The sequence below is a fragment of the Eptesicus fuscus genome, chromosome 5 (genome assembly GCF_027574615.1).
Source record: "Eptesicus fuscus isolate TK198812 chromosome 5, DD_ASM_mEF_20220401, whole genome shotgun sequence".
Taxonomy (NCBI): domain Eukaryota; kingdom Metazoa; phylum Chordata; class Mammalia; order Chiroptera; family Vespertilionidae; genus Eptesicus; species Eptesicus fuscus.
The window spans coordinates 94832748-94859176 of NC_072477.1; the positions used below are offsets into that span (position 1 = coordinate 94832748).

The 26429-nt window shown below is 41.4% G+C and overlaps 1 pseudogene; it reads left to right on the plus strand.

The window, feature by feature from the left end:
* The first annotated feature begins 5162 nt into the window (after nucleotides 1-5162).
* LOC129149068 (polyadenylate-binding protein 2-like) overlaps nucleotides 5163-26429 on the plus strand; it is a 55584-nt pseudogene continuing 34317 nt past the window's right edge.

Sequence of the window (26429 nt, forward strand, 5' to 3'; positions counted from 1 at the left end):
TACAACGATTGAAATTTCTTTTGAGAGCCGAAAACCAACTTCTGCGCATGGGCCATGAAGTTTCAATCGCACTGTACGTGTGCGCCCGCACGTGGTATTTTGTGGAAGAGCCACACTCAAGGGGCCAAAGAGCTGCATGTGGCTCGAGAGCCGCAGTTTGCCAACCACTGGTATAGGGAATAAACTGTTGATTCTGGGCCACTGTATGGTGTTGTACAGGTTGGGCCCAGCCAGGGTGCCTGGAGACACCTTTTCCTAATGTGCTCAAAGGTACCAAATAAACTAGCAGCAGTCCTAGAAGATGTATCCTGGTTCTGTCAAGGGCCAATGGGTCAAACTCATGTAAGTCAATTCACCTCTCCAGGTTTGTTACCAATAATCTTTTTGGATAGAAGCTACAATTATTAGGTAATTAACTTCTTTGCCATTCAATTTCTTTACTACAAAAGGGAGACTTCAGAGGAGTGAACTCACCTTAGCTCCACTCCAGCCCTGCTTGCCTTCTTGCACATAACACATGTATTTTCATTCTGCATATACTTCTTGCCTCAAGCATATACCTGCTACCACAGGACCTTTGCACTCACTGTTTCCTTTATGCACCACATGACTCCCTTCCTTACTTCCTTTAGGCCTCTGCTGAAAGACAGCTGATTAGAGAGACCTTCCTTCACTGATCATTGTACTTAATACTTTATTCCCTTATTCATACTTTATTCCCTTACACAGCTTAATTTTATTTATATAACTTCTCACTTCCTAACATTGTATTGTTTGTTTACTATTTGCCTCCCCCACTGGAACAAAGGCCCATTGTACATTGTTTCATTTGCTGCTGCACCCTCAGCATCCATTGTCTAAGCACATAGTAGATGTTAAATAAATACTTGTTGAAAGAATGAACTTTTCTCCTCATGTTAGACCTGTCTTCTACAATAGGATGCTTAGGCATTTTGTGGGTTCTTTTGTGTGTAATTTTATTTCCTGGCCTTACCTGGAGGTGAAGGTGAGACTAGTGTTGCTTCAGGATATGTTCTGGTCCCCTTCGTATTGGTGTCACCATTTTCTGGGACATGGCTAGAACATAATGAGGCATATAATAAAATGAAGCATTTTGTTTACAACTGACCAATGTAAAATTTCTACTTTTTGCCCTGTTCATCTTCACCGGCAAAACTACAAATTCTTCAGATTGCAAACTCATGCTTACCAATGAAAAATGTTTACACTCTACATTAATCATTTGAAAATGAATCTCTTTGTTTTCATTCTAATTGCAGTTAGTATTTGGGAAAGAGCCACTCCTGTCCCTGTCCTCGACCCCATGTGATTTTCCTTTGCTGGCCCTATTCCTATATCTCTGAACTCTCTACTACAATCTCCATACCCTCCAGCCCAGTGCTGGGTAGCTCTTTAGGTGGACAGCATGCAGAAGCTCACCATCTCCCTTCTTTTTTGAAGAAACTAGTCATTCTAATACTTATGGTTTGGGTACTTTCATTAAATATGTGCCCGAGTAGACAAATCATCTCACTTTCCGATTCTCCTAGCTGAAAGTAATTCCTGTTTGGGCCCAGGAATAACTTCTAGCTCTGCTTTTAATTCTGACTTTAAGGACTCCCAGATAGTAGGAGATCAAAACAGGAATTTAGTAATGAGACTCACATTACTAATTTTTTCTGTCAGTTACTCCCTGTAAGGTGTGAGTCTCTCATGACTGCCAGGTGCACAGGCCCACACCTCTCCACTCAGTATGTGCTTCTGGATACAGTAACGCAGAGAGGTGTGGCTTTCCCGTGAGGTTAGCATTCTTTGGTAATGGGATGGTGATGGATACCTGGTCTAGATGTTTGTAATGTTTTCAGCGTATATTCTGAAACATTTACCATAGATTCATATTTGAAATACCCCAAGTGAATATTAAACTCTTCACTGTCAATTCTTCTGTCAATGTTGGACATAGAAATTTGGAAAGAAATCTGAGAGAAATATGGAGATAAATTTTATCTCAATAAAACAGTAGTAGTCCTTCTTTTCAGCCATATGAAGGACTTTTTCTCTAAATAGCTAAGATCCTCATCAGTTTGAATTGCCTCATGTGAAACAAAAGTATGATTTCATTATCTGAGCAAAGCAACTTGGTCTCACTGTGAGAAGCTCATTAATTTGAAGTGGAAAATAACAGCTCAGAAAAGGATGGGTGGGATTTTGTCTTTCTCCTTTTCCTGTAAATTAGAGGGAAATGGCTTTTGGCTGAAAGATGACTTGGCAAAAGGTTTGATGCTTCAAAGGAAAAGCCCTGACAGGAGCAGAGAGCTTATGACTGCCCAGAAAGCAAGGAGTGCAGTAGAGGCCACGCACCTGTATTCAATGGTCTCTCTCTCAGCTGCTTACATCACAAGAGGGATTCCATTCGACTCACCTTTTCCAGGCAAACATTCTCCCAGTGTTCTCTGTAAGAACATATGGGACATTAGTGACAAGCTTCAAATTTCCAGATGCCCATCTGTGTTTTTCTCTCCCCTTCTTCTGCTCCACCCAATTCTAGGTTAATGTTGTTGGGTGAGTGAGAAGAGGCTGGGAGAGAAGTAAAGAAAAAAAAAAATGATAAGAATTCCGAGCTTTAAGAAAAACCCAGATATAATGAAAGCAAAATTAAAAAAAAAAACTAGTAGATGGTATGCTCCCATCTGTAAAGAGAAGCAAATTGCTTGTCAACCTTACTTGCATAAGCAGCTTACTTTTTAGTTTCTTTCTTACATTCTTTTCATCACTCTTTTCTCCTACATCCAACTTTTTTCTCCTCTATTTTTCTCACCCTGTTTCATCTTTTCCTCCTCCAACTCCTCCCTTATCTTTTTTCTTCCTTATTTAATTTCTTTATTTTGTCCTTTAACGTCTTCTTCCTCCATAGTTTTTCTCCCCTACAGTAGGCAGGAGGTGGGAGAAAGTTCTGGATTTCCTGTCCCACAACCTATGGTTGAAACAAGCTATGAAGCAAGTCTGGTTTATGTGGTAGCAACAATAAAATATTTTAAAACCTCTTTTAATATCTCCACATTGTCCTTTTACATTATAATTTTTTAAATTGCACTGTTATAATATATTTTAAGAAAATATTTCCATTGATTTTTAGAGAGAGAGGAAAGGAGAAGGAGAGAGAGAAACAATGTGAGAGCAGAACATTGATGGCTGTCTCCTGCATGCCACACTGGCCAGGGCTGTTATAATATTTATTAAAAAGAATATTTAAGAATTTTTGTCTTATAAGGATTTTAGTACTATTTTAAAAATCAAAGCTAAGATGCAGCATAGCTTCATAATTGTAGGTTTCATTTTACCTCTTTGATTTCTTTATTAGTTTTATCTTTTTATAGTTTTTCAAAATAGCTGGTATAATAGATCACTATAGCAATATCTATATTATAAAAATTTTCTTGGCCCTAGCCAGGTAGCTCAGTTGGTGAGAGCATTACCTCAATATGCCAAGGGTTTAGGTTCAGTCTCTCATCAGGGCACAGACAAGAAGCAGCCAATGAGTGTGTAAATAAGTGGAACAATAAACCAGTGTTCCTTTCTCTCTCAAATTAACAAGTAAAAAGGAAAAGTTTTCTTAATTATAATCATTAAGTTGGCTAATTGTTCATTTTCTTTAATGATTCAATGATATCAGTAGTAAAGAGCACATTAAAAAAAAAAGACGGCACGTTTTACTTCATTCTTCTTTTGGAATATTTTATGAATTGTGTTGCAGTGCACTCTTACTGGGACAGCTCCTCCTTTAGCCCACAGGGAATTCTGTCCCGAGTGGGAAGTTCTCCCTCTTCTCCATGGCAGTCTCTGAGTAGCTCTTTGCCCAGGTCTGTATACAACCCTACATATTACTGCCTTCGGTGGTGTGACGGTTCATGCCATGTAACTTGACTGGGCTAGAGGGTGCTGGGATAGCTGGTGAAGCATTATTTCTGCGTGTATCTGCGAGGGAGTTTCTGTAAGAGAGCAATATCTGACTTGGTGAACTGAGTAAAGCAGATGCCCTTTCCAATGTGTGCTGGCATCATCCACTCTGTTGCTGGCCTGAAGCGAACAAAAAGAAGAAGGCAACTTTGCTCCCTGTTGGAGTTGGGACATCATCATCTGCCCTTGGACATTGATGCTCCCTGGTTCTCAGACTGAATTATGCTCCTGGCTTTCCTGGTTCTCCAGCTCGCAGACAGCAGGTGGTGGGACTTCTTGGCTTCCATATTATGTAAACCGATGCTTATAATAAATCAATCTCCCGATCTATATGTATTTATCTGTACTCTATTCTAATATGAAGTATGTCTCTGAGTATTTTCTTACGTTAGATTCTGTAGGCTCATGAATAATAGCAAAAATGATTTAAAGGGTTTATGTAAAAGGTAATGTGACATCATGTGATAATCATAGTGACCACATTCTTTCATATTCTACTTCCATAAAAGTAAAATATGTTGCCTATTGAGAAAGGAACGTTTTCTGAGAGGACTAAGGATGAGAGGGGGGCATGCGATAAGGGAATTGGAGAGACTGGTGGAGAAAGATCTGGAAGGTTGGGGAGGGCAGCAGTGTGTAAAGTGTGCGAAAGCAGGCACAGGCTTCCAACGGGGAGGAACAGTGCTGGGAAAGAGCCCAGGCAGAGAGGAAATGATGCAGAGACGAATGGGGCAGAAAGTACATTCACAGGGTGTAGAAAAGGTTAGAGGAAATAGCGCAGGTCTGGTGTTGGCTGCTTCTATTATTCAACAGGTGTTAAAAAAAAGAAAAGAAAGAAAAGAAACAATACAAAATGGGACAAACCATGGGACTATTCAAAGTACAATTTGTTGTTTCTAATGAGCTCCCAAGAGGTGAGCTTTAGAAATCTTGGTAGTAAGATGATGATTCCAAGAGGCATTTCTTGAGGTCCACAATGCCAGGCATGCCAGGGAAGAAGGAAGGAGTGGTCAATCTGCAGTCTATTACTCAAGGATTGTCCAAAAGAAAAGAGGAAGACTGCGGGCAGAACTCTGTCACAATGCCAGTGGGCAGGCCAAGGACAGAGGCTGATCTCTTCTCATTACTGAGATGTGAAATGGTTGCTGGTGATTTCCTAATTATGCAGTTAAAATAAAGTTGAGTTGCCTCAGTTGAGTAAGAGAATGAACAGGTCCAGGGTAAAGAAAGAGAATGTACATTTGAAGAACTATGGTAAGTAGAAGTGGGATAAGCCATTCTTCTGGTACACCTTACCTGGAGTATATAGACACTGTGGACGTATTAAAAAATAAAGTCTCCCTGAATATTCACCCCCAAAGCATCACATATTAATTCACTTCATAAAAAACTGCTTGTTTGAGGACAAAAGCTGCAGTGTAATTGGCTTGGGGCTGGGTTTGGAAATGAGGCTGGTCAGTGTTTGCTGATTGCCCAACAGGGGAAATGCTGTAGAAACCACTAGTTGAAAGTGTACTGAGTTAAGCTCTCTAGCATAGATCAGCAACCATTTATGTCAGAAGAAATAAAATTGGTTAACCTCTTTAATATCTGTCATTCATACACTTCTTTAATGTCTTGGGTTTTTCATCTGTGAAGAAAGATAATAATAGCTCTCTCTCTCTCTCTCTCTCTCTCTCTCTCACACACACACACACACACACACACACACACACACACGCACACACACGCACACACACGGAGTTTTTGTGAAGAGTAATTGAGATAATGAATATAAAGCATTTGGCCTAGGCTGAGCCTGGTGGCAGGCATTGGGGAGGGCGGGGAGGGAGTCCCAGGGGCCTAGGGGCCTATGGAATGGCCTGCCGTCTGAGGAAGTGGAGCCCAAGCCTGAAGAGGAGCCCCTTACCCCTTCTCCTCCCCTTAGCCCAGGCCTGGACCAGGCTCTGGAGCCCAGGCAACCAGGAGGAGAAGGGAGGAGGAGGAAGGAAAAGGACAGGGAGGAAGAGGAAGAGGAAGGAGGAGGAAGGAGCAGGAGGAGGGAAGAGGAGGGAGGAAGATGAGGGTGGGGTGCGGGGGGTGCACAGCGCCACTGAGGACCCGAGCTGGAAGCAATCAAAACTTGAGTCAGCGAGATGGAAGAAGATGAGAAGCTAAAGGAGCTACAGAACGAGGGGAGAAGCAGATGTACATAAGTCCACCTCCAGGCAACCCTGGGTCAGGGAATCGTGGTGTTGGGGGAAGATGGAGGCTGATGCCCACTCCATCCATGTTGGCAATGTGGACTGTGCTGCAAGAGCAGACGAGCTGGACTCACACATTCATGGCTGTGGTTCAGGCCCCGAGTTACCATACTCTGTGGCAAATTTAGTGGCCATCCCAAAGGGTTTGCACCTATAGAGCTCTCAGACAGTCAGTGAGGACTTGGCCTTAGAGGAGTCCCTATTTAGAGGAAGACAAATCTAAGGGATCCCCAACAGTCCAGGCATCAGCACCACAGGCCAGGGTTTCCCGCGTGCCCGCCTCGGGGCTAGAACCATCAACTACAACAGTTCCCATCTCCATTCTACAGTGATTTTTGTGGTTGTGGTTGTTAATCCTCACCCAAAGATTTTTTTTTCATTGATATTTAGAGAGAGTGGAAAGGAGAGGGAGAGACAGAGAGAAACATAGATGTGAGAGAGACACATGGATTGGTTGCCTCCTGCATGCACCCCGACCAGGGCTGGAACCGAGGTACATGCCCTTGACGGCCAGGACCCTTCAGTCCGCAGGCCAACACTCTGTCCACTGAGCCAAACCAGCTAGGGCCATTCTACAGTGAATTTAACAGCAGTCCCTGGTCGGGTCTGCAGGGGCCCTGGCTAGAGTAACTTCATGGTAGCCCCCTTACTTTAAAAAGTGTGTATTAGGAGGAGAGAAAGAAAAAAAAAAAAGAGGAGAGAAGGGGGGAAATGAATTTAAAAAGAAAAACAGAAGATAACCTTCATGGGGGAAAATATATATACATACACACCGTGGAAGCGGGGAGATTCCCATAACTGCTGAGGGGGGCCCTGCTGTGGGGAGTAGGGAAAGGCCCAGGGTGTGGGGCAGGGGGCTCCTCATTCACTCTGGGGATTCCCACACACTCACTCAGCTGTGCAAACTGCTTCCCCAGTCTCCCTGTACCTCACCCCTTTGGGGGCTGCTCAAAGTTTGTGGGCATGATCGGTAGGAGGGTTTTTTAAATTTTATTTTTATTAATTAATTAATTTTATCCAGGGCTCTGGAAGGACACCAAACTGTTCATCCCTCCACCTTCTCCCTCACTTTCTCAGTACCCTCCTGCCTGCTCCTGTCCCACCAGGTCCACCACCCACCCACTCCACCCCTTTTTGCTGGCTCCCTGCTCCTCCTCTACTTTGTTTCCTTTTGGTTTCTTCTTCTGTTTTGAGTGTCTTTGTAGGTTTCTGTAGCTGGAAGATCTCCGCTCTGCTCCCAGCAGCTCCAATGTAAATTCCTCTTCCCTCTGGGGAAATGTACTACCTTGTTTTGGGGAAATTTGGGGGGGAGTTTTTTGTTTTGTGTTTTATTTCCTTTGCCTTTTTTCCCTTTTATTTGGAGGGGATGGAAGTGGGCACAGGGGGGTGGAAGGTAGATTTTTTTTTTTAGCTCATTTCCAGGGGATGGGAGTTTATTTTTTTAATATGTGTCATGAATAAAGTTGTTTTTGAAAAAAGAAAACAAAAACATTTGGCATATAGTAGGACCTAGATATGTGTTAGATCCTAAGCCTATAGGGACTGTTTTGGTAACTTACCACTGAATCTCCAATGCTTAGCACAGTGCCTGGCAAACAATAGGCATTCAACCTACGCTTATGGAATGGAGGAGTGAATAAATCAATCTTTTCATCCATCACCATAGCTCAGAACCTTAACATTTACTTTAGGCTGTGGCAACAGCCTCTTTGACTCTAAGTTTGCTTCTCTCTAATCCAGCAATTTTTAATCTTTTTCATCTCATGGCACACATAAACTGGTCACTAAAATTCTGTGGTGCATCAAAATATATATTGTATTTTTGGCTGATCTAAATAAAAATAGGTATGACTTTGATCCATTCACATCGAACAGCTATTGTTGTGTTGGCTGTCCTCATGTTTTTATTTGACAATCTATGGGAAAGAGGTCAGTGCCCCTGACTAAGTAGTCAGGCTTAGATGCTGCTCTAATCTATTCTACAAAACACCACCAGAGTTTTCTAAAACACACTTCTGATCATGTCATTTTTTGATAAATTCTCCCCATCCGCACCCCAGATAAAACCCAATCTTCTTAGCATGGCCTAGAAGGCCCTTCATCCTTGGCCTATGTTTACTACTCTTTTCAGAAAATCCATTAAGAGTTTGGCCTTCCTTAACACATCTTCCTCCTCAAGATATATTGATTAGAAATTTAATGTTGCTGCCTGTAACACACACCTAATTACATTGGCTTAAATGAATTGTTTCTCACATCATGAAAAATCTGGAAGTGGGCAGTACAGAACTTGCTGAGCTGTCAGGCTTTAAGAAAGCCAGGTTTGTCTAGACTGCCACTCACTGCTGGAACTGCGACCATCCACATCAAGCATGTCAAACTCACGGCCCAAGGGCCACATGAGGCCCACAATGAATATTTTTGCGGGCCAGCCAATACAACGGTATGTAAGAAACATTTTAATTAAAATTTTGTAATTTAACTTTTACAATATCCTGTTATATATTACTAGAGGCCCGGTGCACCAAATTTGTGCAAGGGGGGGTGTGTCCCTCAGCCTGGCCTGCACCCTCTCCAATATGGGACCCCTCAGGGGATGTCTGACTGCCTCTCGCAATCCAGGACTGCTGGCTACTAACTACTCAACTGCCTGCCTGCCTGATTGCCCCTAACCCTTCTGCTTGCCTGCCTGATCACCCCTCACCACCTCTGCCTGCCTGCCTGATCACCCCTAACTGCTCCCCTGCTGGCCTGATCACCCCTAACCACCTCTGCCTCACCCCACACTCGGGACCCAGGATTCCCTCCTCCGGCCAGTCGCAGGCACCTGGGACCCGGGCTTCCCTACCTCTGGCCGGCCATAGGCACCCAGGACCCAGCCCAGCTTTGCTCAGGCCGACCCCAGCCGCAGGGAACCCTGGGCGGGCAGCTTGTCCCTCTCCCAGGCCACAGGCGCAGGCACAGCCACTGGTGCCTGAGACTGCGGGGTGGGCAGCTTGTCCCTCTCCTGGGCTGCATCCTGACTAGTCCCCATTCCTCTCTTGTGAGCTCATTTGTGCCTGGTTGGTTCCCATTCCTCTCTCCCCAGTATTGAGTATCTGAACCGTTATGGCATGAGGGCGTGATGAGCATTTGCATATTAGCTCTTTAATATGAGACAAATAGGCAAATTGACCATACCTCTCACATACCCACAAGCCACACCCACAAGCCACGCCCACCATCCAATCAGAGCGAGCATGCAAATTAACCCAAACCAAGATGGCTACAGCCACAGAGAGCAAGGTTTCCTAGGTAACAGAGGAAGCCAAGCTTTCTGCCTGCCCTTGACAGGCCTAAGCCTCCACTCAAGCTACAAAGTTTCAATTATAGAAGGTAAACAAATTCAAACAAATGGTGGCAGAATGGAGCTTGAGAGAGCAGGCCAGGGTTGCCACTGGCAACAGGGGAAGCAAAGCTTTCCACACATCCTGGCCAGGCCCACTCGCTTAAGGCAACAAAGTTTCAATTATAACCCCAACACAAATGGCTGCCAGTGCGGAGGGAGCACCACGCTTGGCTCTGCTCCAGGCTACAAAGTTTCAATTGTAGAAGGAAAATAAATTCCAGATACCAGGGCCTCCCCTTGGGTTGACAGGGGGCGTGGCAGGCCTGCAAACCATCACAGGCGCCTCGCTCAGGCCACCCCACACCCCAAGGGAACCCCACCCTGATCAGGGACACCCTTCAGGGCAAACCAGCTGGTCCCCACCCCTGTACCAGGCCTCTATCCTATCTAATAAAAGAGTAATATGCAGATTGATCATCACTGCAACACACAATATAGCTGCCTCCATGTGGTAAAGATCCTGCCCCCATGTGGACACAAGATGGCCACCACAAGATGGCCAGCAGGAGAGGGCAGTTGGGAGGCACCCGGCCTGCAAGGGAGGACAGTTGAGAAGGACCAGGCCTTCAAGGGAGGGCAGTTGGAGGTGATCAACCCTGCAGGAAAGGGCAGTTAGGGGTAACCAGGCCGATAGAGGAGGAAGTTGGGGGCAAACAGGCTGGCAGCAGAGTGGTTAGGGAGTGATCAGGCTGGCAGGCAGAAGCGGTTAAGGGCAATCAGGAAGGCAGGCAGGCAAGCAGTTGAGAGCCAGCAGTCCTGGATTGTGAGAGGGATGTCCCAGATTGGAGAGGGTACAGGCTGGGCTGAGGGACAACCCCCCTCCATGCACGAATTTCGTGCACCGGGCCTCTAGTTATTAATAACGAACTACAAAATTTGCTAATGACTGATTACTATAATCGTGTTGCATTCATTTGCCTTATGCACAGACACACCATTTTTCTCTACTAATACTAGCAGTGAATATTTTAGCAGCCGATTGCCACATTCTTAGTCTTATGCTGATTTGTTTGGTGTGCGCAACAGGAAAATTTCGCTTTCAGAGAACAAGAAAAATAGGTCTATTTGTGTTACGCTTATTAATTTGTGCAGTTATTCAGTGTCTGACAAGTTCATGTTCAAGAAAAAATATTAATTTTTATTTAAATGTCCTATTATTTTATGTTAATGATTACTCATTTATTTCAGTCCTTTGTATTCAGCGTGTCTCTATCGAAATAAACCTACGTTTCTATGAAAATTGAAGCTTTTGTTTTTTTTGCGGCCCACATAAACTTAACCTTGTTTATTTGGCCCGTGTTAGCCTTTGAGTTTGACATGCTTGCTCTACATCCACAGTGTAGCTATTAGGGCTAAGAACTGGGACCACCCTGGTTAACTGTTTGTTAAAAAACAGGGAATTTGAGAACCAACACTGAGTGTGGAGGTGCCTAACTAAGCCTGACTTAGCTGTTGGTTCTAGAAAACGTTGCCCATGGGGACACTGGAGTCAGCTGCTTCCGGAAATTTCTGCACACAGTGTAGCTGAAGCACCTGTCTGCTTACTCGAGCAAATGGCTCCCTTTAAACAACAGCTTATTTATCAGGAATCACGGCTGACACCTGCCAAGGTGGCATTCTCCCTCCTGCATGAGTTCCAGTGAACTGAGCATTTGTTCATTAAAGGTCATCGGGTGTAATTGGGGAGTTTCAATGCTGTCCTTAGCTGTGGCTTCTGTCCTCTACTTGGAGGTCACATATCTTTATTCCAGGCTCAATGAAACGGGGAAGGATGAAGGGCAAAAAGTCCATGCCAACTAAACCTGACCTTTTTAAACAATTCATACTGTTGAAAATGAGGACTCTCATACCATTCTGCTGTTAGGAAAACCAAAGTAGTTTACTTCCCTGTTCCATATTATGATACTCAGAGTGGAATGAGACCTCTTAAATCAGGACTCTGAATCCTTTTCTTGGCATTCTTCCAATGCCTACCCTGGGGACTTGCACTGCATCCACATTCAGAAGCGATCGTTGAATGACAGAACATGTGGTTGGAGTGAAATACTTTCAATGTTGAGATGTTCCGATTGGAATTATCACAAATAACTACTGATCCCCCAATATTTGCAGCACTATAAAAATATACATCCTAAGCTATCTCTGCCTGGAATGGCCTCAGCACATTTGTAAGGACTAGGACAATTGAGAGAACTAGCTCCATGGAATGTGGATGCTGGAGAACTTTGACTTCTTAATTGAGTCTCCATGCGGAAAAAAGAAACCAATTCCCAATTTCAAATCTAACATGCTGCCCTAGCCGGTTTTGGCTCAGAGGATAGAGCATCAGCCTGCGGACTGAAGGGTCCCAGTTCTATTCTGGTTAAGGGAACATGCCCAAGTTATTGGCTTGATTCCCAGTAATGGGTGTACAGGAGGCAATCAATCAAAGATTCTCTCTCATCATTGATGTTTTTTATATCTCTCTCCCTCTTCCTTCCTCTCTGAAATAAATAATAAAAATATATTTTTAAAAAATCTAACGTGCTTAAGGCAGAAGTTTACACATTGTACAATGAAGCTCTCACTGCCTGCTATCAACAAGCCTCTCCACCACACTCCTACCAGAGAACAGCTAGTCCCTCAGTTTTATCCTTTCAGGTAATTTTCAATGCATTTAGAAACATATGTATACATATAAACAAACCTAAAATGTGATTAATGTTTTACATATATATACATATATATATCATATCACATCACATTTTCCACAAATTTCTTTCTTTTATTATTCTTAGAACACTTTCCATGTTAGCAGCTATAGTTCAAATAATTCTTTTTAATCACTGCATAGCTTCTATTCCATGAATGCACTCAAACCTGAACCAGTCAGCTACCTGAGCTATTTCTTCTCCCCTTCTTTTTTCTTCCTTTCCTTCATTCTCTTTTCCTATACAAATAATCCTATAATAAACTTCTCTGTATCCAAGATTAGTTTCTAGTAATTTTTTTCAGTGTTTGTCAATGTGATGGGTGAAATGTAGTATCTTCCTGTTTCTCTTATTTGTATTCCTTAATATTAATGAGGTAGAGCATATTTTAGTCTATTGGCCATTGATATTTCTTTTGTGAATTGCTTAGATAGATCTGTGCTGTCCAATATGACAGTCATTAACCAAATGTGGCTATTAGGGCTAAGAACTGGGACATTTGAAATGTGGCTACCCTGAATTGAGATAATGTTAGCATAAAACAAGCGATTTCAAAGACTTAGTCTAAGAAAAAGTAAAACATCTCATTAACATTTTCATATTGACTACATGTTCAAATAATAATATTATAGACATGCTGTTTTAAATAATTTTAATATGAAATTATTTAAATTATGTAGATAGCTCACATGATATTTCTGTTGGACAGAGATGGCTTAGATGCTTCTTTTAGTAGGGTTATCTTTTTCTTATTGATTTATAGGAACTCTTGTTATTTATAGGAACTATTGTTATTTATAAGAACTTGTTATTTATAGGAACTTGTTATTTATAGGAACTCTTGTTATTTATAGGAACTATTGTTAGTACATATCCTTTGACTGATAAATTTGTAGCAAATATTTCTTCTCAGTTTTAAACTTATTTTTTAACTTGAATTATGGAATTTTTTTCCGTACAAAAATTGTAAGTTTTTAAGAATCTGTCCACTGCTTCCTTTATCCATTCTAGGTTTTATGTCTTGTTAAGGAAGTCTTTCACCATGCCAAGATTACAAAAATAACTTCCTGTGTTTCTCTAAAGTCATTTATTTCATTAATGTTTACCTCTTTAAGGTACCTGGAATTCTTTTTTGTCTGATGTGACATGGGAAGTTTTAAAACTTTTTATTAAATCATAGGATAGTTAAATTGTACCACTCCCCACGCCCCCCTGCTGATGTGAATTGCCTCCTTTCTCATGTACTATACTTATGTTACAAATTAAACATTTTGAACTCTTTCTTCTGTCTCATCAATATATTTGATTATTCTTGCACCAGAATATCACTACTTTATTTACCAATGTTTCATAGGATATTTCTATATACATGAGACCAAACTTTTCCAAAAATTCATTTATGGGCATTCTTTTCCAATAAACTGCAGAATCACTTGCCAATGTTTATTGAGTATACTTTGAGAAAGAACTAACACTTTTGCAATATTAAATATGTCTATATAGGAACAAGTTATATCTCTTCATTTATTCATGTCTTTAAAATGTGAATCAATAAAGTTTTATACATCTCTTAATATATGCCTTGCTCATTATGCATTAGGCTTTTCCTTAATTTTTTATTGTTCTTGTTGCCATTGTAAATCAATAGCTTCTATTCTAGCTACACTAATAAAAGAGAAAGATGCAAATTGACCATACCTTCATGACGCCCACCAGCCAATCAGGAGTGAGTATGCAAATTAACCCAACAAAGATGGCAGGTTAATTTGCATACATAGGTACCGAGTGGCCGGGGGCGGGGTGGGATGCTTGTGTCATTGCCATGGCAATGACACAGGCATTCCACACCACCCCAGCCACTCAGGGCCTCTGGGTAGCATGGGAAGGCGGAGCCAGAGTGGAAAGAGGTGGCTCCAGGACCGGAGCAAAGGCGATACCGGCAGCCAAGGAAAGGAAGGCCTATTCTTGCACGAATCTTTGTGCATCGGGCTTCTAGTATTTTATAATTATGTTGATTTTGGATCAAACCAACTTAACTAAATCTTCTTTGGTTCTGATAGTTGTTATTTTTTTGTGTGTTTTGTTTGTTTGTTTTACTTAATTCTCTTTGCCTTTCTAGATACACAATTATATGATATACTAGATTTGGCTTATGCCAACTCATGAGAGTCAGTTGTTAAGTTTTCAGGAATTTTGAGGGCTGATTATTAAACATAGCCATTATTAAAAATTAAATTATAGAAGTTTAAATTAAACATATTATATTAAAAACAAACATAATAAATGCTCAAAACTCATTTTGTTCTATTTATTTTATCTATCTATGCTTTTAAAGTGATGTATTTCTAATGTTTCTGTAATGAAAATTTTTTATAATAGTGTGCTACTGTGTATCTCTTTCAACTTCATATTCAGTTAGTTCACATTGGTAGCTTGGAAGCAACTATGATGAAAGTATTTACACCTTGAAAGTCAGCAAACACTACATATCAGGTCTTGACTTCTGGTTTTGTTAATTGTCTAGACTTAACAAAGTAATGGAAAAAATAATAATGGTGGTTAAACTTTAAAATGTATCATATCTGTAGTCATTACAAAATGAATAGTACCAAAATTTTAAGGAAATACTCTTGCAGTATTTAAAAACTTTTTAGCCCTAGCTAGTTTGGCTCAGTAGATAGAGCATTGGCCTGTGGACTATAGGGTCCCAGGTTCAATTCTGGTCAAGGGCACATGCCTGGGTTGTAGGCTTGATTCCCATTGAGGGGTGTGCAGGAGGCAACCGATCAATAATCCATTCTCATCATTGATGTTTCTATCTCTCTCTCTTTTTCTCCCCTCCCTTCCTCTCTGAAATCAATAATATATATATATGTGTGTGTGTGTGTGTGTGTATATATATATATATATATATATATATGTATATATATGTAGATATATATATACTTTTTAATTTAATGAAGAAGTGGCTCACATCATGCACCAACAACTATAGTTAGGACAAGTTATTTCAATTTTCTCATACTCATTAATATAACCAAGCTATCAGCCAATATTCATGTGGGGAACTACACTCAGAAAAACTGGTTTCAGCCCTAACCGGTTTGGCTCAGTGGATAGAGCATCGGCCTTCGGACTGAAGCGTCCCAGGTTCAATTCCAGTCAAGGGCATGTACCTTGGTTGCGGGCACATCCCCAGTAGGGAGTGTGCAGGAGGCAGTTGATCCATGTTTCTCTCTCATCAATGTTTCTAACTCTCTATCCTTCTCCCTTCCTCTCTGGAAAAAATCAATAAAAAATACTTTAAAAAAATAAAAAAAGAAAAACTGGTTTCACATATATCATCACACCACTGGTTTTAAAGCATATAAATATTGAAAGTCTCTCTTCCTTCCAAAAGTTACATCTCATTTCATTTTTGCATCTACTGCATTGATTAGGACTCTAAAAAAATATGGGATATCGGTAGTGTTACGTAGCATTCATGGTTTGATCCTTATTTTACTATTTCTAATTTATCATTAAGAATGTTGTTTGCCCTGGGTTTCTGGTAGCTACTAGTTAGAATTTTGGAATTTTATTTAAATACTTTCCTTTATACTAATAGGAAACTATGCACCTTATTCTTAGTTAAATTTCCTATTTAAAAAACGTATTCAATTTTGTACAAATCTCTATTTTCTTTCCAAAATTTTATGACTAAATGGATTCCATAGTCCTTGCAACATTTGGCACAATCCTACAGTTAAACAAAAAACCTTTTTATGGCCCCTTGAAAAACTTGGCTACACTCATTGTTTCTACCTCCTAGTCTGTCATTTCTCTTTTGTTCACTCCACATATGCTTTTGTCCTCACCACCCCCCCACCCTGCACCGCTGAAACCACTTCTGACAAAGTCACTAGAAACTCCATTTTTCCAAACTCAATGGCCAGTTCCCTGTCCTCACCTCAGCATCATGGTTGTTGTTGTTATTATACATGTGACCATCTCTCCTTGAATCCTTTTTGCTTCTTGGCATCTAGGACACCATGCTCTTCTGGTCTTTTTTTCATCTCATTAACCACTACTTTTTATTTTTCTTTACTTTCTCATTTTGGCCTCTAAATGTAGAGGGTCCTAGCATGCCCAGCGCTCGTTCCTCAGCCCTTGTTTTTATCTACTTCCATGGCTCTGAGTACAACATATTTGCTGCTGATGCTCACACTTATATCTTTGCTATACTCCTGTCTAGAGTATTCAAATGCTTGCTCTTATATCCTCTTGGATATTTCAAAGGCATTTCAACCCTAATAATGCTAGAACTTACTTAATTCTCAGCCCCTTCCCCAAATCCATTTCTTTTGTAGTCATTCCTTTCACAGTCAGTGGCACTGTTAGTTGTTTTCACCACAACCTAAACTTATGGTGCATTCTTTCACTTTCACTTCCACAGCAATCCATCACTAAATACTGGTGTGTGTGTGTGTGTGTGTGTGTGTGTGTGTGTGTGTGTGTTTCCCTCTTTTTAAAATACATCCCAAATCCAACCTCTGCTCACCATTAAAATTACTTCACATCCTGGTCCAATCTTCACTTTCATCTCTTATCCGGACTGCTACAATAGCCTCCTATTTGTCTCTGCTATCATTCTTTTTCCTTCCACAGCAATGAATATATGTAAAATTGGTATATAACATTATATCAGTTTCAGGTATGCAACATAATAATTTGATATTTATGTATATTGCAAAATGATCACCACACTAAGTCTAGTTATCATCCATCATTGTATATAGTTCCAAAAAAATCCTCTAGTGTCATTCCATTATACTTGAAGAGAACCCAAACTCCTTGATTGCCTTCTAGGTCTTCCATCTACCCCTCTGATCTCATCTGGCATCACTTTCTGCCTTACTCCTTGTGCTTTCTCTACACTAGAGTTCCTACTGTTTCTTAAATATACTGAGCTTCTTCCTGACTCCAGATTTTACACTTGCTCGTTTCTCTGCATGGAATACTCTTCCTTAAGAGTTTTGTGTATCTGATGCCTTCTCATCATTCTGGCCTCTCCTCAGAGAGCTTTCTCCTAAGCACTTATCCAAATAACTACTGTCTATCACAACTTGCTTTACTTCCTCATGGCACTTGGAAGTATCTGAAATTACAGTATTTATTTATTTAACAGGTTTAATTTCTGACTTTTTCCCACTGGAATATAAGCTCCATAAAAATAAGGAACTTATTTGCCTTACACACTGGTATGTTCCCAGCTCCTAGAACAGTGCCTGGTATCCAGGAGGGCTCAATGTATGTTGAAAATAGGAAGGAATAAAGAAATAAATGACTTGCTTGGTTATAAATGATAGATAACTTAAATAGGCTGAAGTAAGTAAAAGAATATATAGGCTCAACAAGGAAACAGTGATCCTAAACAGCACACTAGATCAGATTGAATTAATTGACATTTACAGAACATTTTATCCCATAGCTACAGAATATACATTTTTCTCAAGTGCAAACAGGTCATTCTCAAAGATAGATCACATGTTAGGACAAAAATTAAGTTTCTACAAATTCAAGAAGATTGAAATCATATCAAGCATCTTCTTGGATCACAATGACATGAAACTAGAAATCAACTACAGTAAGAACACTTGAAAACATTAAAACATGTGGAGGCTAAATAGCATGTTATTAAACAATGAATTGGTTACCAATGAGATCAAGGAAGAAATATAAAACTTCCTGGAAACAGGATGGTGCCATAGGTAAACGCTGGTGCTCATATCCTCCCACAACCACATCAAAATTAAAACTAAAATACAGAGCAACCATCATTCAGAACTACCTGAAATCTGCCTGATTAGAAATTCTACAACTAAAGAATTAAAGGAGAAAGCCCATTGAGATTGATAGGAGGGGCAGAGGTGTGGAATGGGCTGGTCCGACACTCACTTGTGGCGTGTTTTTAATCAGGAGGGATATCTTGGCTGACGAGGCCTCCTGTGATGATCAAGGGGGCCCAGCTCCACACCATAACCATCAATCCAGGATTCCAGGACCGGGAAGAGAAGTCCATGTAATTTTGAGCTGTAAAAACTAATGGGAATTGTGGCTGAGTGACACAGAGACAGCTGGAGTCCCAGGCAGTTCCTATTAAAGGGCCAGCAAACGGACTTACCTGGACTCACTCCCTTTGAGCTCCAGCACTGGGGAAGTAGCTTGGAATGATCTAGGGATATACGAGGAGGAACAAAATTATCTGGCATCAGGGCAAGAACCCCAGAGCATCTTTCTTCCAGACAAAAGTGCTGGGGTCTCTCCCCGCAAAGAGCTTACTGGCAGGTGCCAAATCCAAGTCTCCATCAACCTGCCCTACACTATTCCCCGACACTGCTGATTCCCTGAGACTTTGCCCCACCCAATTTGAGGCCCCAACCAAGCTGTTTGCAGTGTCTTTTCCATATACTTGGCTTATCCTGGATCAGGCTTCAGACATTTCTGAAATCTCTCAAAGAAGCAGCAGCTGGACTCAGTATGCCCCACACTAGCAGCAACTTGATAAGCTTCCCAGCTTGGACTTTCCTGGATACCTGTAAGCCCATCGCTAGTAGCAGCCATCTGCAGATCACTCTGTAGCTCATGCCAGGTGGCCCCAAGCAGGGAACAGGCACTGACTGACTTTGCACCTAGGCACCAGAGTCAGTGCACCCAGTGGACAGCTTCAGACAATACCAGATTATAACTCTACCACACCCATGAGCAACGCACTCAAGCAACAGACTTGGTGAGCAACAAAGCCCCACATAAGCAAGGTCTGCTCCATAGGGGTGTCTCGTGTACAGCAGCTCTTCCACTGAAGTGACAGCTGGTCATTACAACTAACTGGCCTGGGAGTCAGTTCCTCACAGTGATGCCAACAGCAATCAAGGCTCAATTACAACAGGACAGTGCACATAGTCCACAAATGGGTGCACCTAGAGTGCCCAGCTCAGGTGACTTGGGAGGCTGAAACAGTGGGACCTACAGGACACCTATTACACAAGGCCACTCTACCAATTCCAGGAGGCACAGCAGCTCTATTTAATACAAAGAAACAAACACAGGGAAGCATCCAAAATGCAGAGAAAAAGAAAACATGTCACAAATGAAAGAAAAGAAGAAATCTCCAGAAAAGAAACTAAATGAAATGGAGGCAAGTAAACTACTCAATAAAGAGTTCAAAACAATAGTTATAAGGATGCTCAAGGAACTGAATGAGAGCTTCAAAGAACAGTGAGAATTTCAAGGAAATTAGTCAGAATATCAAAGACATAAAAAAGAAGCAGTCAGAAATGAAGGATATAGGAAATCAACAGCAGAGTAGAGGATGCTGAGAATCAAATCAGTGATTTGGAATGTGAGGAAGCAAAAAACACCAGAAGAACAAAAACATCAGAAGAGCAAAAAAGAAAAACAAATCTCGATATATGAAGACAGTGAAGGGACAACTTCAAGCATACCAACATTCGCATCATGGAGGATCCAGAAGGAGAAGAGAGGAAACAAGAAATTGAAAATCTGTTTCAAGAAATAATAACAGAAAACTTCCACCACCTGGAGAAAGAAATAGACCTACAAGTCCAGGAAGTGCAGAGAACCTCAAACAAAATAAACCCAAAGAGACCCATACCAAGACACATCATAATTAAAATATCAAATGTTAAAGACAAAGAGAGAATCTTAAAAGCAGCAAGAGAAAAGTAGTTAGTTACCTAAAGGAAGAGTCCATACAACTGTCAGCTGATTTCTCAACAGAAGCTTTTCAGGCCAGAAGGGAGTGTCCAGAAATATTCAAAGTGATGAAAAGCAAGGATCTACAACCAAGATTACTCTACCCAGCAAACCTATCATTTAGAATTGAAGATCAGATAAAGAGCTTCTAAGACTAGAAAAGCTAAAGGAGTTCATTACCACCAGACCAGTATTACATGAAATGTTGAAGGGTTTTCTTTAATAAGAAGGAAGAAAAGGAAGAAGAAAGAAGGAAGAAGAAAGGAGAAAGAAGAAAGAAGAAAGGAGAAAGAGAAGAGCCAAAAATATGAACAATAAAATGGCAATAAATACATATCTATCAACAATTGAAGCTAAAAATAAAAATAAATGAACAAGGAATCTAATGAACAAAATAAACTGATGAATAAAATACAACCAGAGGCTTGGAAACATGGAACAAACTGAAAAATTTCAGAGGGAAGGGGGTTGGGTAGTGGAAAGAGATTAACCAAAGAACTTAAATGTATATATACATTACCCATGGACACAAACAATAGGGTTGTAGAGGCCTGGGGTCACGTTGGATCAGGGTAAGGAGGGCAATGGAAGGGAAAAAGGTATTGGGAGGTGGGAAATATCTGTAATATTCTCATCATTAAAGATTAAAAAAATAACTTCCTAGAAACAAATGAAAATGAACACACAACAACCCCAAATCTATTGGACACAGCAAAGGCAGTCCTGAGAGAGTAATTCACAGCCTTACAAGCCTACCTCAAAAAAACAAGAAAATTGTCTAATAAGCTATTTAACACTATAAATTAAAAAATTAGAAATAGAACAAGAAAATCCTAGAGTAAATAAAGGAATAAAGATCAGAGAAAAAAATAAATGACATAGAGACTAAAAAAAATACAAAAGATCAATGAAACTAAGAGCTTGTTCTTTGAAAAGATAAACAAGATTGATGAACCTTTAGCCACATTCATCAAGAAATAAAGAGAGGACCCAAATAAACATAATCAGAAATGAAAGAGGTGAAGTAACAATTGACACCAGAGAAACACAAAAGATTGTAAGAAAATACTATGAACAGCTATAATCCAATAAAGTGGAATAAATGGACATATTCCTAGAAAAATACAATCTTCCAAAACTGAATCAGGAAGAATCCAAAAACTTAAGTAAACCAATAACAACTGGTGAAATTGAAGTGGTATTCAAAATATTCCCAGCAAACAAAAGCCCTGATTCAAACAGCTTCACAGGGGAGTTTTACCAAACATTCGAACTATTCTAAAAAATCAAAGAGGAAGGAACACTTCCAAGCTCTTTTTACAAGGCCAGTATTATCCTAATTCTAAAATCAGATAAAGGCATTACAAAGAAAGAGAATTACAGACCAATATCCCAGATGAACATGGATGTTAAAATTCTCAACAAAATATTAGTAAATTGGATCCAGAAATACATTTAAAAGATCATACACCATGACCAAGTGGGATTTATTCCAGGGATGCCAGGCTGGTACAATATTCACAAATCAATACATCTGATGCATCACATAAACAAATTGAAAGACAAAAATCACAATTATATCAATTGATCCAGAAAAAGCATTTGACAAAACCCAACACTCATATTTGATAAAAACTCTCAGCAAAGTGGGAATAGAGCAATCATACTTCAACATAATAAAGGCCATATATCACAAACCTATGGAGAAAATCATACTCAATGGGCAAAAACTAAAAGCATTTCCCCTAAAACAGAAACAAGACAGGGATGTCTGCTTTCATCATTCTAATGCAACATAATACTAGAGTCCTGGCCACAGAAATTAGACAAGAAGAAAAAATAAAAGGCATCAATATTGGAAAGGAAGAGGTAAAACTGATATTATTCACAGATGACATGAAATGTACATAGAAAACCCTAAGGACTCCACCAAAACACTACTAGATTTAAAAAATGGATTTGGCAATGTAGCAGGATACAACAGTAACCCCCCAGAAAACTATGGCATTGAGTGAATTTGTTGGGAAGAGAAAAATCACTATTTTGTGCCATGACTGTCAACTAGAAAATGAAGCTTGGAGATGTTGCCAGCCATTTTGCTACCTTGAAGGGCTCACTGCCTGAAGCTACATCTACTTGTGGACAAAAAGGGGCCACATGCTAACCTGACTAGCTCAGGGAAGGACTGCATGGTGGTCTTGTAAATTCAGAGACCTTAAGTAACCACAAAGGATGGTCTGAAATTAAAACTTTTTAATTAAAAGCAGTTTATGATGGGTAGTTATGTCCTAGGCTAGAACCTTCCCTGATAAAGGTCAATCTTTACCTTAAGTGAGCCTGTCTATTGTCTTCTTGCATCTGTGATAACATATTGTTGGAACGTCAAAGTAATTTTCCTTTTTCTGTACCTCTTAAAGCACAGGCACCACTGTGCAAAGACCACAAATCTCCTCATTGTTATTGAGTTAATTGTTGACTGTTAACTATCCTGCACCACCTAAGTAAAAGAAGTGTGTGTCTATCATTTTACTTTTTATCCAATCCCAGAGGTTTTCCTCCATCACCATCCTGTCCTGCTTTGCTTTTTCCCACCTCCCTAATCTCACCAGTGGATTTCATGTAACCCACTTAAGTCTCCTCTTTTGATTGTAATGTACAAAACCAGGTCCAAAACTGCCATTCTGTCAAACATTATCTCAATCAGTTGGGGTTTTGCTTTCCAGCAATTGGCTCAAATAATCTCACAAAAATTCTTCATGGTTTGAATGTTTCTTATGTTAATACTAGTGGCCCAGTGCAAAAATTCATGCACATTGAAAGGAAATTAATTAGAAGAAATATTTTAATATCTCTATTCGCCCTTTCTCTATAATAGAAGTGTCAACCAAATTCATGATCAACAATGACATCAAAACACGCAAGTGCAATTGGCGCCAGTGAAAGCTTTATATGCATTGCACATGCACAAGTCAACTTAACTTTTTATGTATATAGAGTAAACTTGCTTAATTAGACCTGCTTTCTGATGTAGCTAAACTTTTTCCAGCCCAGTGAAGCACCCCAACTTCTCTTTCAGGTAATTGTCAGCAACACAGCAGTAAATATCACCACGAAGCAGATTATTATTGTAGATCACGCAGAGAGAACAAAGGGTAAAATATTTAACTGCTGCAGTGTTTGACTATATTCTGCGTAGTGAGAAAACCTGAAGTCATTTTCTTTTTTTTTTTTTTAATTTCTTTATTGATTAAGGTATCACATATTTGTCCTCATCCCCCCATTCCTAGCTCAAACCCCTCCCCACACATGCCCCCACCCCCCTGTTGTCCTTAACCGCTGGTTAGGCTCATATGCTTGCACACAAGTCCTTTGGTTGATCTCCCCCTTTACCCCCACCCTTCCCTACCCTCTCCCTGAGGCCCAGCAGTCTGATCCATGCCTCCTTGTTTCTGGGTCTGTTCTTGTTCATCAGTCTATGTTGTTCATTATTTCCCCTAGATGAGTGAGATCATGTGCTATTAGAAATACACTTATAAGAACCGAAAATGAGACAAGCAATAATGGTTATGGTGACAGGCAAATGAATCAGTCTGTAGTGAGTTTCTTTCTGGGCCAACAGTTCTTTTGAGATCCAATTTCAATGTCCAACAGTTCCTTATGTGTACATGTCAGCATTGACATTACAGTTCTGGATGGTGGACAAATGGTGGTAATGTAGGTCCGACTCTCTCTGGTTTGGTCCTGGGCAACCTGCAGTGATGCACAGCTGCTAACTGCTAGTATGGGAAGGCCACATCAGTGTCTTCCGTCTCTGGACTGCTTCTCTTCTGTCTTCATGGCTGGAGTAGTCCTGTCGATTCCTCTCTGTTGCTGGAATCCACATGGTCTCGGAGTTGTTTTCTGAAAATATACAAACATATTCTCGACCAAAAGTTAATAAAGGAATATTTTCTATAAATTTGACTTGGGATCCTATTTCATTTTTGCCCAAATGATTTTCCTCTGGCTTGTTTTGACACCATGTGTGTTTTTCATGGGTGTCTTGCTTTTAGCATTACAATTAATTTTCTAAAGTATTAATTTTCTAGATGTAATTTACTTACAGGATATTTTTCCTTACATGATATTCCTCTAACTATCCCCTCCTTTTTTGATTTAAATGTTAGGAGGCTTTTGAAAATTTTATAATGTAGTCTTGATGGCTTTTAAATTTTAATTTTTTGCACTATAATATTACTGTTTTAGGTTCATTACATGGTGCACAATTTTATCATGAGATGAAGTACCAATATTTCAAAGTCCACCATTTCTTACTTCTTTTCAGTAGAGTCAAGTTTCTAACTTTTCTAAATACATGTTTTCCGGCTAATGAAAAAAAAAAATAGAATTCCACTGAGTCTCCTATCTACCTACTCCAGGACTTCTTTGAGGATCAAATGAGATGTGGCACATGAAAACGCTTCACAGACATGTGATTAAAGTGTAAAATGTTTGCATCTGGCTATAAAGCAAGTCATGTTCCTGGGCTGAAGAAATAGCAAGGATGCTAGTCACTAGGGAGAGGAAGCTTGGCATTGCTACATGACATCATTACCCGGATGGACACTTAGCATATTAGCCTTTTATATATATAGACTAGAGGCCTAGTGCATGAAATTCGTGCATGGGGGGGGGTCCCTCAGCCCAGCCTGCACCCTCTCCAATCTGGGACCCCTCGAGTGTAGTTGGACATCCCTCTTACAATCCAGGACTGCTGGCTTCCAACTGCTTGCCAGCCTGCCTGCCTGATTTCCCCTAACCACTTTTGCCTGCCAGCCCAATCACTCCCTAACCACTTCCCTGCCAGCCTGATTGACACCTAACTGCTCACCTGCCAGCCCAATTGTCCCCAACTGCCCTCCCCTGCCAGCCTGATCGCCCCCACTGCCCTCCCCTGCCAGCCTGGTTGCCCCTAACTATCCTCCCCTGCAGGCCCGGTCACCCTTAATTGTCCTCCCTTGCCAGCCTAGTTGCACCTATCTGCCCTCCCCTGCAGGCCTGGTCCCCCCAACTGCCCTCCACTGCAGGCCTGAATGTCCCCAACTGGCCTCCCTTGCAGGCCTGGTCCCTTCCAACTGCCCTCCCTGCTGACCTGATCGCCCACAACTGCCTTCCCCTGATGGCCATCTTGTGGCGGCCATCTTGTGTCCACATGGAGGCCGCCATCTTTGACCACATGGGGGCAGCCATATTTGTGTTGGAGTGATGGTCAATTTGCATATTACCTCTTTATTATATAGGATATCTTTTCATTCTTAAAGTACTTGAATCTATATATTCTATTTTTTATATTATATATGTTACTTCAACAAAGGTATGTACTTCATAACAGATTGTTATTTTTGTTTTAAACAATTATCCTATATAATAAAAGCCTAATATGCTAAGTGTCAAGTTGTCCAGTTGGCCATTCAACCAATCAAAGCGTAGTATGCTAATGATATGCTAAGGCTGCTAAACTGCTCTCTATGACATGCATTGACCACTAAGGGGCAGACAGTCAACTGGTCGACTGGTCGCTATGATGCGCACTGACCACCAGTGGGCAGATGCTCAACACAGGAGCTTCCCCCTGGTGGTCAGTGCGCTCCCACAGGGGAAGCACCGCTCAGCCAGCAGCCAGCCTCATGGCTGGTGAGCATACAGCGGTGGCAGGAGCCTCTCCCACCTCTGTGGCAGCACTAAGGATGTTTGACTCCTGGATCAGGCCTAAGCCGGCAGTTGGACATCCCCCCAAGGGCTCATGGACTGTGAGAAGGCACAGGCCAGGCTGAGGGACCCCCCCACTCCAAGTGCACAAATTTCATGCACCAGGCCTCTAGTCTTTTAATCCTACATAATAAAAGGGTAATATGGAAATTGACCGTACCTTCACTATGCCCATGATTGGGGGCGGGACTCAAGGTGGCCGGGGTGGCCGATTGGGCTGGCGAGAGGTGCCGCTGAGCGGGGACTGAATGGGGCCAGCGGGATGCTGAGCTCGCATCACCAGTGGCAGCGCGAGCTCAGTGTCTGCGCCATGGCTGTGCTGTGGCACAGAAGGGGCCTCTGGGGCAGTGAGCCCACGTCCCCGCCCCAGCCAGCCGTGCGGCGGGAGTGAATGGGCCTGTGGGGCTCGGAGCTCAGCATCCGCACGGCAGGGGAGAAACCAGAAAAATGGATCTTTCCAGTTCCTGATGCTGACAGAGCCCTATGGGTGCCGGGGTCCTCCACCTGCAGCCCCCAGTCGCAGCCCATCAGCCCCAGTCGCAGACTGGAAGCCCCCTGCCAGCAGTCCAGACGGGACCAGTGTGGCACCACGGTGGTGGGTTTCAGCGGGCATGCTACAGACATCAAATCACTGCCACCGAGGCCACC